The sequence below is a fragment of the Haliotis rubra genome, unplaced genomic scaffold (assembly GCF_003918875.1).
Source record: "Haliotis rubra isolate DU_JTF1 unplaced genomic scaffold, ASM391887v1 Scf2, whole genome shotgun sequence".
Classification (NCBI taxonomy): domain Eukaryota; kingdom Metazoa; phylum Mollusca; class Gastropoda; order Lepetellida; family Haliotidae; genus Haliotis; species Haliotis rubra.
Window position 1 is genome coordinate 9,354,613 of NW_025766002.1, and position 15,624 is coordinate 9,370,236.

General features: G+C 40.8%; 1 protein-coding gene across 1 annotated transcript in view; it reads left to right on the forward strand.

The window, feature by feature from the left end:
- The window catches only part of LOC124275495 (RNA helicase aquarius-like), an 82,699-nt gene extending 68,436 nt beyond the window's left edge, over positions 1-14,263 (forward strand). The window contains 1 exon segment of the mRNA XM_046711079.1: positions 13,840-14,263. The gene's annotated coding sequence lies outside the window, so the exon portion shown is untranslated.
- Positions 14,264-15,624: the final 1,361 nt, after the last annotated feature.

A 15,624-nucleotide genomic window follows, 5' to 3' on the forward strand; every position in this document is an offset into this window, starting at 1 on the left:
AGAATATTGTCGGCATAAGACACAGTGCGAGATAGTGTGTCTGTCTGTGTGTCTGACAATAAGCAGAATATTGTCGGCATAAGACACAGTGCGAGATAGTGTGTCTGTCTGTGTGTCTGACAAGGAGCAGAATATTGTCGGCATAAGACAGTGCGAGATAGTGTGTCTGTCTGTGTGTCTGACAAGGAGCAGAATATTGTCGGCATAAGACACAGTGCGAGATAGTGTGTCTGTCTGTGTGTCTGACAAGGAGCAGAATATTGTCGGCATAAGACACAGTGCGAGATATAGTGTGTCTGTCTGTGTGTCTGACAAGGAGCAGAATATTGTCGGCATAAGGCACAGAGGGTGTGTCTGTCTGTTTCCCATTGAGCAGCGTAACGTCAATGTACCAGTAAGACATTCAGGAAGCAAGGCTGCCATCATGCATGGTAAACCTGGACTCCACAGACTCTCCTTCAACCCAACTCCCTTACAATAAGATCTAGATAAATCTATTTCCCATCCACACGCCAGTAATCATATCAAAACAATAACAGAGATAAAAACAACCCAAAGCTCTCAGTAAACAAGCCAACAAAAGATTGAGAAAACCATAGAACAGCAACTCTGTCCTTTGATAGCGAGATCAGGGAGGGAGGAGAAGGAATGTTTGCTGATACTTACTGGAAGTCAGATAGGATGTCCAAGCTGTTGGGAGATACTGTTGTAGGAGCACAGAGCATCACAGAGTTGGGCTAATTACCCCCCTCCTTCTACTCTGTGTTTTTCTCTGAACCTCAAACGATCAGCTCTTTGAACTTTCTTTCCTTGGCTTGAGGAAAGCATGGCTTCTTGGGCCTTGATAAACGCTTCTGTTATGTATTGTCTCTGCTTGATGGGGTTTCTTTGGGAAGGTGTGTGCAGAACATTAGTAAGTCAGAGGGGTCAAGTGAGTTATAAATCTTGGGGTCAGTATCAAGTGAAGTTATTTTTGTAAATCAGTGTAAGGTATTTAGCTATCAAGGTAAATATTGAGCTTTGGAATCCTCAATGTTTTACTTCTGTATAATGACGTGGTGGAAATTGTGTGGATATTTATTCATATAATTGGGTTTCCTAATTTGAATTTCAGTATGGCTGCCATGTAACCATCTTGGATATTACTAATTTAGCTAACATGGTAAATATTGAGCTTTTGAATTGTCAGTGTTTTACAAGTTATGTTTCTATATAATGACTCGGTGGAAATTTGTGTGGATGTTTCTTGATATAATTGGGTTTCAAAATTTGATTTTCAATATGACTGCCAGGTAGCCATCTTGGATATTTCTTATTTAAATGTTTTCCGAAAGTTAAAGGTCCAGACACCTGAAACATGTTTGTTGAGACGTTCACTATATGTAATTTCAAGTTTGTTTACGTAGTTGGACAGGTTGATGGATTGTTGGATTGATAGATAGGTATGTGGGCGGATAAGAAGCAGCGTGGGAATTTTACATAGATAAATGTATTGGTGAATAGATAACATGCTCATCAGTAGGTGCATAGGTAAGTGGATTTAAAGTGGATGGAGTTTTGACGTGGTTCACTTCTGTATTGAAGGATTGAGAGGTTGTGATTTGTTAAATAGATTGGTAGATGAATTAATTCATGAACTGATGAATGTATTACTTGTTTGATCAATTATTTGATCGCCTGGTTGTTTGACAGATGTCTAAGGTGTAGGGCTGTAAAGATCCATCGAACTATCGATGAATTGCAATTGTTGAGTCTCTGATAGCAATTAATCGATGGTGGAAATGAAAAACTATCGATGCATCGATAGTATATGTGACAATCGATAGTTTAGTACTTGACTTCCATTGATACAGGGAATAAAAAAATGTTTTGTATTTTTTTATTGTTTGGGTGCAGACTTCCAGCTTCATTGAGTTTATGTTTTGACTGTTTACTTGATCTGGGTTTCAAGTTTCTTGTTAGTTATTAAAATAGACTGAAACCACTTCAACTTGTTTGTATTTCATGTAAACTATACATTCATTTGGGAAATGACTTCAAATGAGACAATTTGATGAGAAAAAACTATTGCAATAGTAAAGCAATAGTTGGTCGCAATAGTATGTTGTAATAGACTATCGCTATTGCAATAGTTGTTTTCAATAGTCACCCCTACTAAGGTGATCTGTATATGACTGGACTGGTGAAAAGTCAGATTGTTGGATGAATAGTCAGGTTGATACATAAATATGTTGATTGGTTAATGACTGCTTGGATCAGTTAGTTAGATGTATCAGGAAGTTATCATGTATCAGGAAGGATTGACATCAGCATTATGTCAAAGAATTTGTTGTTGTCAGAGCATTTGTTGTTGAATGTGGCTAACTGTTTCAACCAGTACTCAAGTAATTTGGGCCCATATGGACCCCGGTAACTTGTCTAAAGTGAGACTTAATGGATTGGTTGGACAGACTCAGAAAGCATGTCATCACACCTGGACAATAGTGGATGTTCATCATGCTACCAATCAGTGGTTTGTGTGGTCAATCAGTGCATTGTCTGGTCAATAACTAGTTTGTCTGGTCAATCAGTGGTTTGTCTGGTCAATCAGTGGTTTGTCTGGTCAATCAGTGGTTTGTGTGGTCAATCAGTGGTTTGTGTGGTCAATCAGTGGTTTGTCTGGTCAATCAGTGGTTTGTCTGGTCAATTAGTGGTTTGTCTGGTCAATCAGTGGTTTGTCTGGTCAATCAGTGGTTTGTCTGGTCAATCACTGGTTTGTGTGGTCAATCAGTGGTTTGTGTGGTCAATCAGTGGTTTGTGTGGTCAATCAGTGGTTTGTCTGGTCAATTAGTGGTTTGTGTGGTCAATCAGTGGTTTGTGTGGTCAATCAGTGGTTTGTCTGGTCAATCAGTGGTTTGTGTGGTCAATCAGTGGTTTGTCTGGTCAATTAGTGGTTTGTGTGGTCAATCAGTGGTTTGTCTGGTCAATCAGTGGTTTGTGTGGTCAATCAGTGGTTTGTGTGGTCAATCAGTGGTTTGTCTGGTCAATCAGTGGTTTGTGTGGTCAATCAGTGGTTCGTCTGGTCAATAACTGGTTTGTCTGGTCAATCAGTGGTTCGTCTGGTCAATCAGTGGTTTGTTTGGTCAATCAGTGGTTTGTCTGGTCAATCAGTCGTTTCTCTGGTCAATCACTGGTTTGTCTGGTCAATCAGTGGTTTCTCTAGTCAGTCAGTGGTTTGTCTGGTCAATCACTGGTTTGTGTGGTCAATCAGTGGTTTGTCTGATCAATCAGTGGTTTGTGTGGTCAATCAGTGGTTTGTTTGGCCAATCAGTGGTTAGTCTGGTCAATCAGTGGTTTTTCTGGTCAATCAGTGTTTTTTCTGGTCAATTAGTGGTTTGTGTGGTGAATCAGGGTTTTGTGTGGTCAATCACTGGTTTGTCTGGTCAATCAGTGGTTTGTCTGGTCAATCAGTTGGTCTGTCAATCAGTTGTTTGTGTGGTCAATCACTTTTTTGTGTGGTCAATCAATGGTTCATCTGGTCAATCAATGGTTTGTCTGGTCAATTAGTGGTTTGTGTGGTGAATCAGGGTTTTGTCTGGTCAATCGCTGGTTTGTGTGGTCAATCAATGGTTCGTCTGGTCAATCACTGGTTTGTCTGGTCAATCAGTGCTTTGGTGAATTACTGGTTTGGTCAATCAGTGCTTTGTTTGGTCAATAAGTGCTTTGTCTGGTCAATCAGTGCTTTGGTCAATCAGTGGTTTGTGTGGTCAATCACTGGTTTGGTCAATCAGTGGTTTGTGTGGCCAATCAGTGCTTCGTCTGGTCAATAACTGGTTTGTGTGGTCAATCAGTGCTTTGTCTGGTCAATAACAGGTTTGTCAGGTCAATCAATGGTTTGTCTGGTCAATCAGTGCTTTGTCTGGTCAATCAGTGGTTTGTGTGGTCAATCACTGGTTTGGTCAATCAGTGGTTTGTGTGGTCAGTCAGTGGTTTGTGCAGTCAGTCAGTGCCTTGTCTGGTCAATAACTGGTTTGTCTGGTCAATCAGTGGTTTGTCTGGTCAATCAGTGCTTTGTCTGATCAATCACTGGTTTGTGTGGTCAATCACTGGTTTGGTCAATCAGTGGTTTGTGTGGTCAGTCAGTGGTTTGAGTGGTCAATCAGTGCCTTGTCTGGTCAATAACTGGTTTGTCTGGTCAGTCAGTGCTTTGTCTTGTCAATCAGTGCTTTGTCTGGTCAATCAGTGCTTTGTCTGGTCAATCAGTGTTTTGTCTGGTCAATCAGGGTTTTGTCTGGTCAATAAGGGTTTTGTCTGGTCGATCACTGGTTTGTGTGGTCAATCACTGGTTTGGTCAATCACTGGTTTGTGTGGTCAGTCAGTGGTTTGTGTGGTCAATCAGTGCTTTGTGTGGTCAATAACTGCTTTGTCTGGTCAATCAGTGGTTTGTCTGGTCAATCAGTGCTGGTCAATCAGTGCTTTGTCTGGTCAATCAGTGCTTTGTCTGGTGAATCACTGGTTTGTGTGGTCAATCACTGGTTTGGTCAATCAGTGGTTTGTGTGGTCAATCACTTGTTTGTCTGGTGAATCACTGGTTCGTCTGGTCCTGACTCGAGCAATGAAGTCAAGATGTGACTGAAATGTTGTTGTTTGAACTATTATACAGCAAACAAACAAACAGGGTGATGAAAAGGGTGTTATGAATTTGAGATGTGATATATGTGAATGTGAACATTGAGTAGAGTTGTATAGAGATGCATGTAAAAATAAGAATGTTGAGAATAGATAGAGCAACACATAGATCATGCTGTACAAGCTGTGTTTGAATCTGATAAGCAAAGGGCACATGTGGCCCAGTTGTGCTTTGCCCTGCTGATTGCTGTTCAGAGTTATGTCCCTTGGCCACCCCAGAAACACACAATTATGGGTTCAATTCCCAGTTCACCCCATTTTTTATTTCCAGGTTTTGGGGTGGCCTAGTGGTTAAAGCATTCGCTCATCATGCCGAAGACCTGGGTTCGATTCCCCACATGGGAACAATGTGTCAAGCCCGTTTGTGGTGTCCCCTAACCGTCATATTGCTGAAATATTGCTAAAAGTGGCGTAAAACTAAACTCACTCACTGTTTCCAGGTTTCTCAAGACCATGCCCATCCTCATGGTTTTCATCAATGTGTTCAACATCATAGACCTGCATCACTTCATGCCTTCCCCCCACAAGATTACACGCTGTTAGGGGTGAGACGGTATACCACGCTATTAGTAGAACCACGCTATTTGCCTTTGGTTCGGTATAGTGGTGGTCCAATTAATTGAAAAAATCGAAGATTGGTCGCAGTGACTATACGACCAAGCAATCGATCATGTTTTCTCATAATCGAACACAAACAATTCTGGAACACTTGTTTTCATTAACAATATATTTCACAAGGTTGGTTTTGTCTGTTACATTTCATAAGCACTACAAGTCATGATTGAATATATCTTAAAGACTCTAAGAAATTTATGTTCCTTACATACTTGTCATCCTTTAAAGATATGAAATTTTGCACCAAAAAAACCCAAAGAACTACATGGTTTTTTTCCTTATTTGAGCATGAACAAAAATAACCAGGGACATTTCATAAATGACGACAACCAATTATTTTCGATGATTGATCGGTTGTAATGAACCAATCATCAATTATGAGATTTTAACCAATTCCCAACACTAGTTCGGTATACTGAATGCAATCCAAAAATTCGGTATTTTCAGTTTTCTTACCATCATTTTATTAACCTTTTAAAACCTTTTCTAAAATGTCTTGAAATCGAATCATTTTGTCTATCTAGGTTTGGCTCTTGTCAATTTTCTGCATTATGATCATATCTCATATACCGAACCGAAATGGGCCGAACCGAAGGCCTTGTACCGCAATACGTACTATACCGTGGTAAGAGCATACCGTGGTAAGAGCATACTGTTTCACCCCTACAAGCTGTGATCTAATTGGAACACTGTTCAAAGTGGCATCAAACTTAACTCAGGGAAATAAACAGTCAATATTGGATTCTCACAATTAAGATTCGTTTCATCTGAACACATTGTTGTAATTATCGTTATTTCAAGATCCAACATGAGGGTGTTCGTAAGATGTTGTTTGGCAATATATAGCCTGGGGATACACCTGCTCGAAGTCATCATTGGGCTATGCTTCTGTCATGTAGATGATGAGACTGGGACTCTCCATTTCTGAGACTAAACATTATGGCACGAAATATCCATACAGCGTAAACCCACCTTCATGAATGTCTTTAAGATAAACACCATCACGTAGAATATCCACCCAGTATAAACTCCAGCATGTGAATGCCCCTGCCATAAACATCATCATGCAAAAAATGCTGACTAAATAAACTGTAGCATTTGGATATCCTTAATAAAAAATGTCTCTGGGAATAACAAATTCATGTGCATGAACTCGGGAAGGGTTTTTTTTCAAGTAGGACTGTTGGCCTAATCTATCAGAATAATATTGACAAGTTGTTTTTCAGGCTGTCAGCTTGACTAGAGGTGATGTTGCTTTTGGACTACAGGAAATGTTTAGAATGTCATTCAGGGAGTGTCCCGTGAAGATCTGGGTTAGAATTGATCTTCAGTAACCCATGCTTGTCGTAAGAGGCGACTAACGGGATCGGGTGGTCAGGCTCGCTGAGTTGGTTGACACATGTGACGTCATTGGTTCCCAGTTTCGCAGATCGATGCTCATGCTGTTGATAACTGGATTGTCTGATCCAGACTCAAATATTTACAGACCGCCGCCGTATAGCTGGAATATTGCTGAGTGTGATGTAAAACTACACTCACTCACTCATTCAGGGAGCACAGAGAGCCCAGTAGTCTCAGAGTTGCATCCCTTGGGTGTAGCAGGACCTTATGATCATGTTCAAATTATGGTACACGTCATGCTGCAAGGTTTCACCAAAGTGATAGATCATCACCGTCTGTTTTAGTGGCAGTTGTTGAAATGTGTGACTTGGAAGTGTTGCTCAAGCTATCAACCTCAGGGTTGTCTCATAACAGATACGAGAGAGCGGAAGGTCGCGGGTTTCACCTCACATCACCTCATAACAGATACAACTATCACCAGGCTGTGTTGATATAGCTTACATTAAAACAATCACCTTATGTAAGAGTAAGAGGGTTCTCTCTGACTGGTTAAAATCGTCGTTTTAAACTGATGAAGTGAGACATTTGTCATAATATCAATCACTGGTTTGTCTGGAACATGCCTATGTACTGGTTGCTGTCATATCGCTGGAATGTTGCTAATAACGCCATCATACAGCTGGAATGTTGCTGAGAACGCTGTCATACAACAACTACAAAGACTACAACAACAACAACTACTCCAGAGTGGCACAATGGGACCTTACACTTCGATGATCCTAACTCTCATACTCTGATATAGACTTGTCGCGGGTTCAATCCCCAATCGCGTCATACCAAAAGACGTTAAACTATGGTGCTTGTTGGTCCCTGCCTGGCACTTGGCATTAATGGGTACAGCAAGGACTGGTCGGCTCCGAGTCAGTATAATGTGTGGGGTATTCATGCTTAACTGCGGCGTGGTATCTCAGTGAGCTAGCACTATAAAACCAGCTTAAGTCTGGGCTCGTACAAGCCGCCGCACATACACACGCATGCACGTCGTCATATGAACGAAATATTCTTAAGTATGACGTTAAACCCCTTTCACCTCACCTAACATAGACTTGTGACAGTCATAGTGCTAAGATCGTCTTGTTCAAGTAGGCCCAGGATTCGTTGTTCGTTGTTGCTCTAGACAACAAATGTGAACAGGGCGAAGCGATAAGCATTCCTGTCAGAAGTGAGCTGGTCCAGATCTACCATGGGAGACTGGTTCAGATCCATTTCCTGAAGCTGGTTGATATCCCTCATCTGAGGCTAGTCCAACATGGTCCCCCGACTGATGTTTGCCACAAAATGTACACCTGCTCTTCCAGAAACTTTGACAAGAAGCAGAATCTGCCAAGTGTAAATAGTGTGAAAAATGAACATGTTAATTCTGTGGCTAGTTTCCTTACAGGGGTAATTGAATAATCAGATCAGTGTCGTGTCTTGAAATGATGAATGTAACGATGAAATGATTTGTTTGGCCTCACAAGTCTGCACCTGAAATGCCATGTTGATGGTAACGATGTTTCTCCACACATGGCCCTGATAAGATGCTCTTTAAGGAAATTGGCTTTTGGAACTAATGGAAATACAATGTTCTGTGAATCTGATGGTTCAACTTTATCAAAATGTCTGTTGCTGGTTTAGTCTAATTGTTGGTTTGAACACGTACAGTTTTCTCACAAGATGATAGATTTAATTAGGAATGTTTTACATTCAATGTGATTTTAATTTTAGTGATGCCGTAATGTGGAATGTGATGCCGTAATGTGGAATATATTTTGTATTCACTTTGCTTTCTTCTTTTTTATTACATGGGAGAGACTATTAGCTTGTTTCACTTAAATTTGAAAATATTATTTTAAGACACGTATTTAATTTAAAACCTGCACCCAATGTCCTGCCATGAATAACTGCAAAACTGCGGATGCAGCATAAAGCAATAAGAACTCACTCACCCAACTTCATCTTACTGACTGAGTATGGTTTTACGCCATTTTTAGCAATATTCCAGCAATATCATGGCGGGGACACCAGAAATTGGCTTCACACATTGTACCCATGTGGGGATTTGAACCCGGGTCTTCGGTGTGACGAGCCAACGCTTTAACCACTAGGCTACCCCACTTCATCTTAAGGTTTGTTGTTCTCTGCTTTGTCCTATTCATTTTTCATTCAGAAAAGAGTTTGCGTAGTTCCGGGGGCGGTGGGGTAGCCTAGTTGTTAAAGCATTCGCTGATGACGCAAAGACCCGGGTTCGATTCCCCACATGGGTACAATGTGTGAAGTCCATTTCTGGTGTCCCCCGCCGTGATATTGCAGGAATATTGCTCAAAATGGCGTAAAACCAAACTCACTCACTCATTTGCATCGTTCCTGTCTTTGCAATGTGAGAAATAGTTGATTGTAGATAGGCAGGTTGTGAAGGAGAATGACACCAACGGAATAGATCCTGACACAGTTGTCTGAGGTGCTCTGCCGAAGTGATTGGAGGAACTGTGCACTTTCACTAATGATGATATCATTAGTTTCAATCATGTGAATCACCTGAAGGATTATTCGGGTTAAGTGGATCCTGTGGGAGATAGTGACCGGAAGGGTTCCGACTAACAAGGTTAACCCTTTAACTGAGACACTGGAGATTTGATTTGATGCTTTATGATTTGAAGTCAGTATCCGATACAAGAATATATTGTACATATATTACACAAAGGAAGTTAAGGATCACCCTAATCTTTCAGATGATCGTAGTGAATCTGTCATGGCTTCCATTATTTCAGATGTAATGAAAGATACTAGATTGTTTTGCCAACAAACATTGTTTTAGTAGGATATAAAGACATATGATTAAAGATAGAGAAACAACTATTTATTCTGGCTTGCGTCATGCGAAGACCGGGTTGCTAAAGCAATCCCCACATGGGCACAATGATCCAATAAATTCTCTCTTCAAGCCCCATTTCTGGTGCCAGGATGTTGCTGGAATATTGCTTGCTTTCTACACGTTCTGGTGGCATGTCAATTTACCAAACTCAGTCAGTCAGTCCATTGTTATTTGTTTTGTATAAAATGTTAAAAAATGCAACAAAATGTTAAAAATTTTTTATTTCTGTTGCTATAGTTACGCTGTCATGACATGTTTGCCAGAATATCAAATAATTGGATTGTCCTTAACTTCTTTTGACTAGTATACAGCATGTGGGTTTTAGTGTGCTAATTTTCATGTCCTTTGAGTGGAACATGGTGTGTAGCATGTGAGAATGATGACCATTTTACGTTGAAATAGATAAGGTGAGTGAGTGAGTTTAGTTTACACCCCACAGCAATATTCCAGTGATATGGAAAATATATAATCTGTCTGTAAATAATCGAGTCTGGACCAGACAATCCAGTGATCAACAGCATGAGCATCGATCTGCGCAATTGGGAACCAATGACATGTGTCAACCAAGCCAGCAGGCCTGACCACCCAATCCCGTTAGTCGCCTCTTACAACAAGCATTTGGTTACTGAAGGTTCAATCTAACCCGGACCTTCACGGGTTGAAATAGATAAGGATCAGCAGGATTTGATTTCCAGTTCACAGAGTGATTGTTATCAAAGTACTGTTTAACCACTCCTAGAAGACAACATCTGAACGATCACCTGAAAGATGGTCAGCTATTGTAACATATGTACTGTAGTCTTTCCCTGAGTCTTGTTCACTAGCTCATTCACTCACTCACTCACTCACTCACTGTTGTCATGCAGCTTAGATATATGCAGCCTGTGATGTCACTCACTCATCCAATCTTGCTCACTCACTCAAAAAATACTAACACATGTTCTTATTATCGAACAGTAAATGACAATAAGCTGGAGACAATATTTAGTCAACACTCACTCACTCACTCACTCACTCACTCACTCACTCACTCACTCACTCACTCACTCACTCACTCACTCACTCACTCACTCACTCACTCACTCACTCACTCACTCACTCACTCACTCACTCACTCACTCACTCACTCACTCACTCACTCACTCCTGGAAGATGTATTTGCAAGATCCCCAGCAAGATAGTCCGGCAGTCAGTGATATAGTCATGGCCTAGGGCTTCTCTGCCTTGACTGACTGGCTTAGGCTAGATTACCACAGTGATAGACCAGGCCGCAGCTCTAAGTGTACTAATTGCTGGTATTAGAAGACTTACAGTTCTCTGTAAAGCCGGTTAAATTTCCATTTTTCGTAATGATACCAGACAACTGTCAATCAAATCGGTGAGTTCGGCAGTACATTGATACTGTGAAGAACATCTGTTCATCTTCAGCCCTTTCTGCTAGGCAGTAACTCTTGGCAGATGATGAAGTACAATGCCTTTGTCAGGTCGGAATCTAGTCATTCAAAATATATTCCCAAGAATTTTGCATTGACTCTTTTAGCAGCTTGCCTTGTCAGATCATAAATGTGAAAGTTGTGCAGATTGGCAATAAAGTGAACTGTGGAGACGGCTTGATCACGTTACAAGGCATAGGACAGCCATGTTTAACTTTGATAAGTGAGTGGGTTGGTTGTTTTATGCCATTCTTAGCAGTATTCCAGCGGTATCATGGAAGGGCACAAGGGCTTCAGACATTACACCTATATGTGGAATCAAAACCGGGTCCTCGATATGACGGCCAAACACTTATACCACTAATCAAACCAGAGAAATATCATAGGCACCATTGCTTGGATCGCGTAATAAACTTTCACGTTTATAAACTTTCAGGTTTCTTAGGAGATGCTGCTAGTCAATATCAATCTGGGTGCGTGGCTGTCAGTGCCATAGCAGAATCGATCAGAATGTGCCCAAAATATTTTGTATGCTGTTATGCCTGCAACATACATTATTAGATATCTACCAATACATTCACCATAATGATGCCAAAATGGCAATGTAATTGCTCTCTACAGACATTTTAAATATAAGATTGGACTGTATAGAGATGTCATAGCTGGGATCTTCTTTCAGTTCTGAGATGTAAAAAGTGTGAAAGTAATAACAGCAGGTTTCATAATGCCATAAGCTCTTTCTGCTTGATGTTAGTACCGGTACCTAATGCATCTGATGTCTGATTATTAGGGCTGTAACGATGCATCGAACTATTGATGGATTGCAGTTGTTGAGTCTCCGATAGCAATTAATCGATGGTAGAAATGAAAAACTATCGATGCATCGATAGTATGTGTGACTATCGATAGTTTAGTTATTGACTTCCTTTGATAAATGTGCAGCGCAAAATACAGGAAGTATCAGATTCTTTCACTTTGATTTAGAGTTATTTGCCCCTGTTACCTCTTAAACAAACATGGCGGCAACCACAGCATACGACTTGGAGTTTGAAATTGTGAATAACAAAGCTGGAAAATCCAGACTGAAACTACTCCAACTTGTTTTTATTTATATCTATTACTATACATTCATTTGGGAAATGACTTCAAATGCGACAACTCAAGGGAAAAAAACTACAACAACAGCAATAGTTTTTCCCAATAGACGATCGCTATCGCAATAGTATGTTGCAATAGACTATCACTATCACTATAGCATTAAGCAATAGTTTTTCCTCCTCAATAGTCACCCCTAGTGATTATCACATAGATCGTATTGCTTATTTTAGTTTCAACACACATGTAAACAGCCCCTTATCCAGGCCCAAATTGTTCCTCAGAAGCCCCGATTGTTGTTAGAACAGAAGGCTTGTAATGGGACCGGATGGTCAGTCTTGTGGACTTAGTTTATGCTTGTCATCAAATCCATGGTGCTTGATCAATGGTCATGAGTCAAACACTGGATTGTCTGTTCCAGACTTGATTATTTACAGTCTACTATCATATAGCTGAAACATTCCTGAGTGCAGCGTTAAACCAACAAACATTTCATTGGTATATTGTGGTGTGAAACAGGTCAAAAGGGCCGCATGAAAAAAGGGCCCCAAAACAGAAAAGTCAAAATGTCTGCAAGAAAGTCGAAAGGGAGGCAAACCCCTAGTCAAAATTAAAGGCCCCGTATAAAAAAATAATATCTTTTTTTAAAATTGTATTACAGTAAAAGGTTATACATCTATACAATGTATACCTCATACATACTAGTTCTGATTGTAATAGATATTTTTTCAATATTTAAAAGAAAATGATGACAAAGAATAGATGTATGTGATGGTTATTTATTTTGTAACAAAACACTTATAGTTATCTTATAGGGTATCTTTCACAACTTCGCTCCAGTGACCAATCTCTTCTGCAAATTCAATGTACAAGAACAAAGTCTTTTGGTGACCGAGCATTCTCTTCGAATGGTGCAAAACTCTGGAAATATCTACCACAAGAACTTCGATCACTGACTGAACTTGCATCTTTCAAAAGCCAGTTAAAGACTCATCTTTTTACCAAAGCTTACCTTTAGCTCCAGCGTGGACTCAGAGCGCCTTTGGGTGATTACATCGGATTCTGGCGCTATAGAAGTATTTGTATGTATGTATAACAAATACTTTGGCAAAGAAGTGCATTTAACAATAGTACCACATGCCATTGTTTCCCAGTATGATGCTCGTAAGGTCAGTCATTGGAATGTCTGGTCCTGACTTGATTTTTTACTCTCATATAGCTGGAATATGGCTGAGTGCGGTGTCAAGGAACAAACAAACAAACGTAAACTCTCCATGTGGTGATTTTCTATCCTATGCTTGTCATCGAACTTGATAGATCAGGTTGTCAGACTTGGTGACATCGTATCGACCAAATGTACCTTGATGGCATGAATGGTTGCTTACTGTCACTGACCATCCTCGGTGATTTACAGGCCATCATCATATGTTTCTGAATGTGATGTAAAACTAACATCAAGCAACCATATGTGGAATGACTCTTTTCGACAGTCTGTTTTTTTAAAATGTATAATGCTGTTATTCTAGAAAAGATGTTATTTGTTGTTTGACAACACTTTCACTCAGTATAACCCATGGCTATTTTCTCTGGGGCAGTTTTAAGATCCATGGTTGACCTCAAACTGTCTAGTGCTGTTGTGAAAGAAATATGTAGAGAGGCTTAACCACCAAGTGTCGTATATCTGATCCGTGAAAATGTTGTCAAGTAATATGATTGATCCTGAGAATTGCTTATTTATGTGGCAAATGTTTATTTTCTTGTATTTTATTCCAGGAATGACAGGGGCATTCTGGCTTGGTAGGATGTACTCAAGCTGATGGCAAGACCAGCCACAGGTACCATGGGCCAGTCTACGTCCGCTGGTGCTGCCGCTGTTACTGCTGCCGTCACTGGACTGAAGATGTCAGAACCTGCACCATCGCGACCCAGTCTGCTGCTCAACAGATATAAACACTGTCAGAATGTAGGAGGAATCGTGGAGGATTGTGTGGAATCCTTTCAGTGACAAGTGCATTAGTGGTGGGTGGTTATTCTGATGCTCCTAATGTACAGGGGGGCCTGGTGGTTGGGGGCATGGCAAGAGGAGTTGGTAGTATGGCTGGCCATTTTTCTTTTCTTTTTGTGTGTGTGTCTGAGCATGTTTGTTTGTCTGTTTGTCTGCCTGTTGTGCTTCTGTGTGTGCGTGCGTGTGCGTGTGTGTGTGTGTGTGTGTGTGTGTGTGTGTGTGTGTGTGTGTGTGTGCGCGCATGCATGCGTGTGTGTGTCTGTCTGTGTCTCTGTCTAGGTCTCTTGAGCCTCTGTGTGTTGGAGCTTGGGGGTGGATGGATATAAGGTCAAAATGGGTAGATAGAGGTAGTACAATAGGGGTATCATGGGATGGGTAATACAAGGGTGGTGCTTGATGTTTTAGGCTTGACCTTTTAGGGTAAGGGTTGTACCAGGACGAGAGGGTCGTAGGCTATTAGAAATGAGTACAAGGAAGACAGGTGGATGTGGGCATGGTAGAGATGGCATGTCACACTATGTATGAACACTTCGAACCCAAATCTTCAGTGGCTATAAAAGTGATAATTTTCCATGTTGCAATATAGCTGCATGTCACTGATAACCCATGTTTGTCAAGAGTCTAGCCCAGTATGATGTTACACTGACACCTGACAAGCACCTGTTACACCTGTCCCCCTCAGTCTAATGAGTACAGTCGCATGCAATCTTGCAGCCATACCTTACAACCAAGGGCGAGACACAGGGACATCAGGTGTAAATTATCAGTTGATTACCTGCATAAAACAAAGTCCGCACTACGAGATCCATAAAACACGGGGACAAAACACTGTCCTGGTCGAGCTGGAGACTGAGTCCAAATACATAAACTGGCAATAATGTCTTTGATGAAGGAACGGAAACCCACAACGGCTATAAAAGAATTAGGATATGTTTGAACATGACCCTAAATGAAGGCAATATTTACACCTCACACTTGATGTAGGAGTGTTTAGGGTGTCTGTAGTTTAACAGATAGACATTAGCCATGAATTAGGAGAGCTCTTGCGGAAGATATTTACTTTATGTAATATATCAGTGCAACAGTGTTTCTTTGTGTGGAATTCAGCGGAGGGTCGAGTATTTAGGTGAGTGTGTTCTGGAACAGGGGAGGCTATTTCAGAACTTTATGAGACTGTCCACAAAGTTTCCTAGCTTGTCTTGTCAGTTAATTTGCTTGCTGCTCGGTTCGATGATAATAATGTTAAAGATTGCTGTAAATGTTCAACGTGTTTACAGAGATAAAATAGTCAGTATCCTTTTCATTGAGTTAATTTTGGTAACCACCTGTCACATTGAGAAAGGGCGGTGGGGTAGCCTAGTGGTTAAACCGTTGGCTTGTCACGCCGAAGACCCGGGTTCGATTCCCCACATGGGCACAATGTGTTAAGCCCTTTTCTGGTGTCCCCCGCCGTGATATTGCTGGAATATTGCTAAAAGCGGCGTAAAACTAAACTCAGTCAGTCAGTCACATTGAGAAAAACTGATCTATTTTGTGATTTACTTTATAACTTG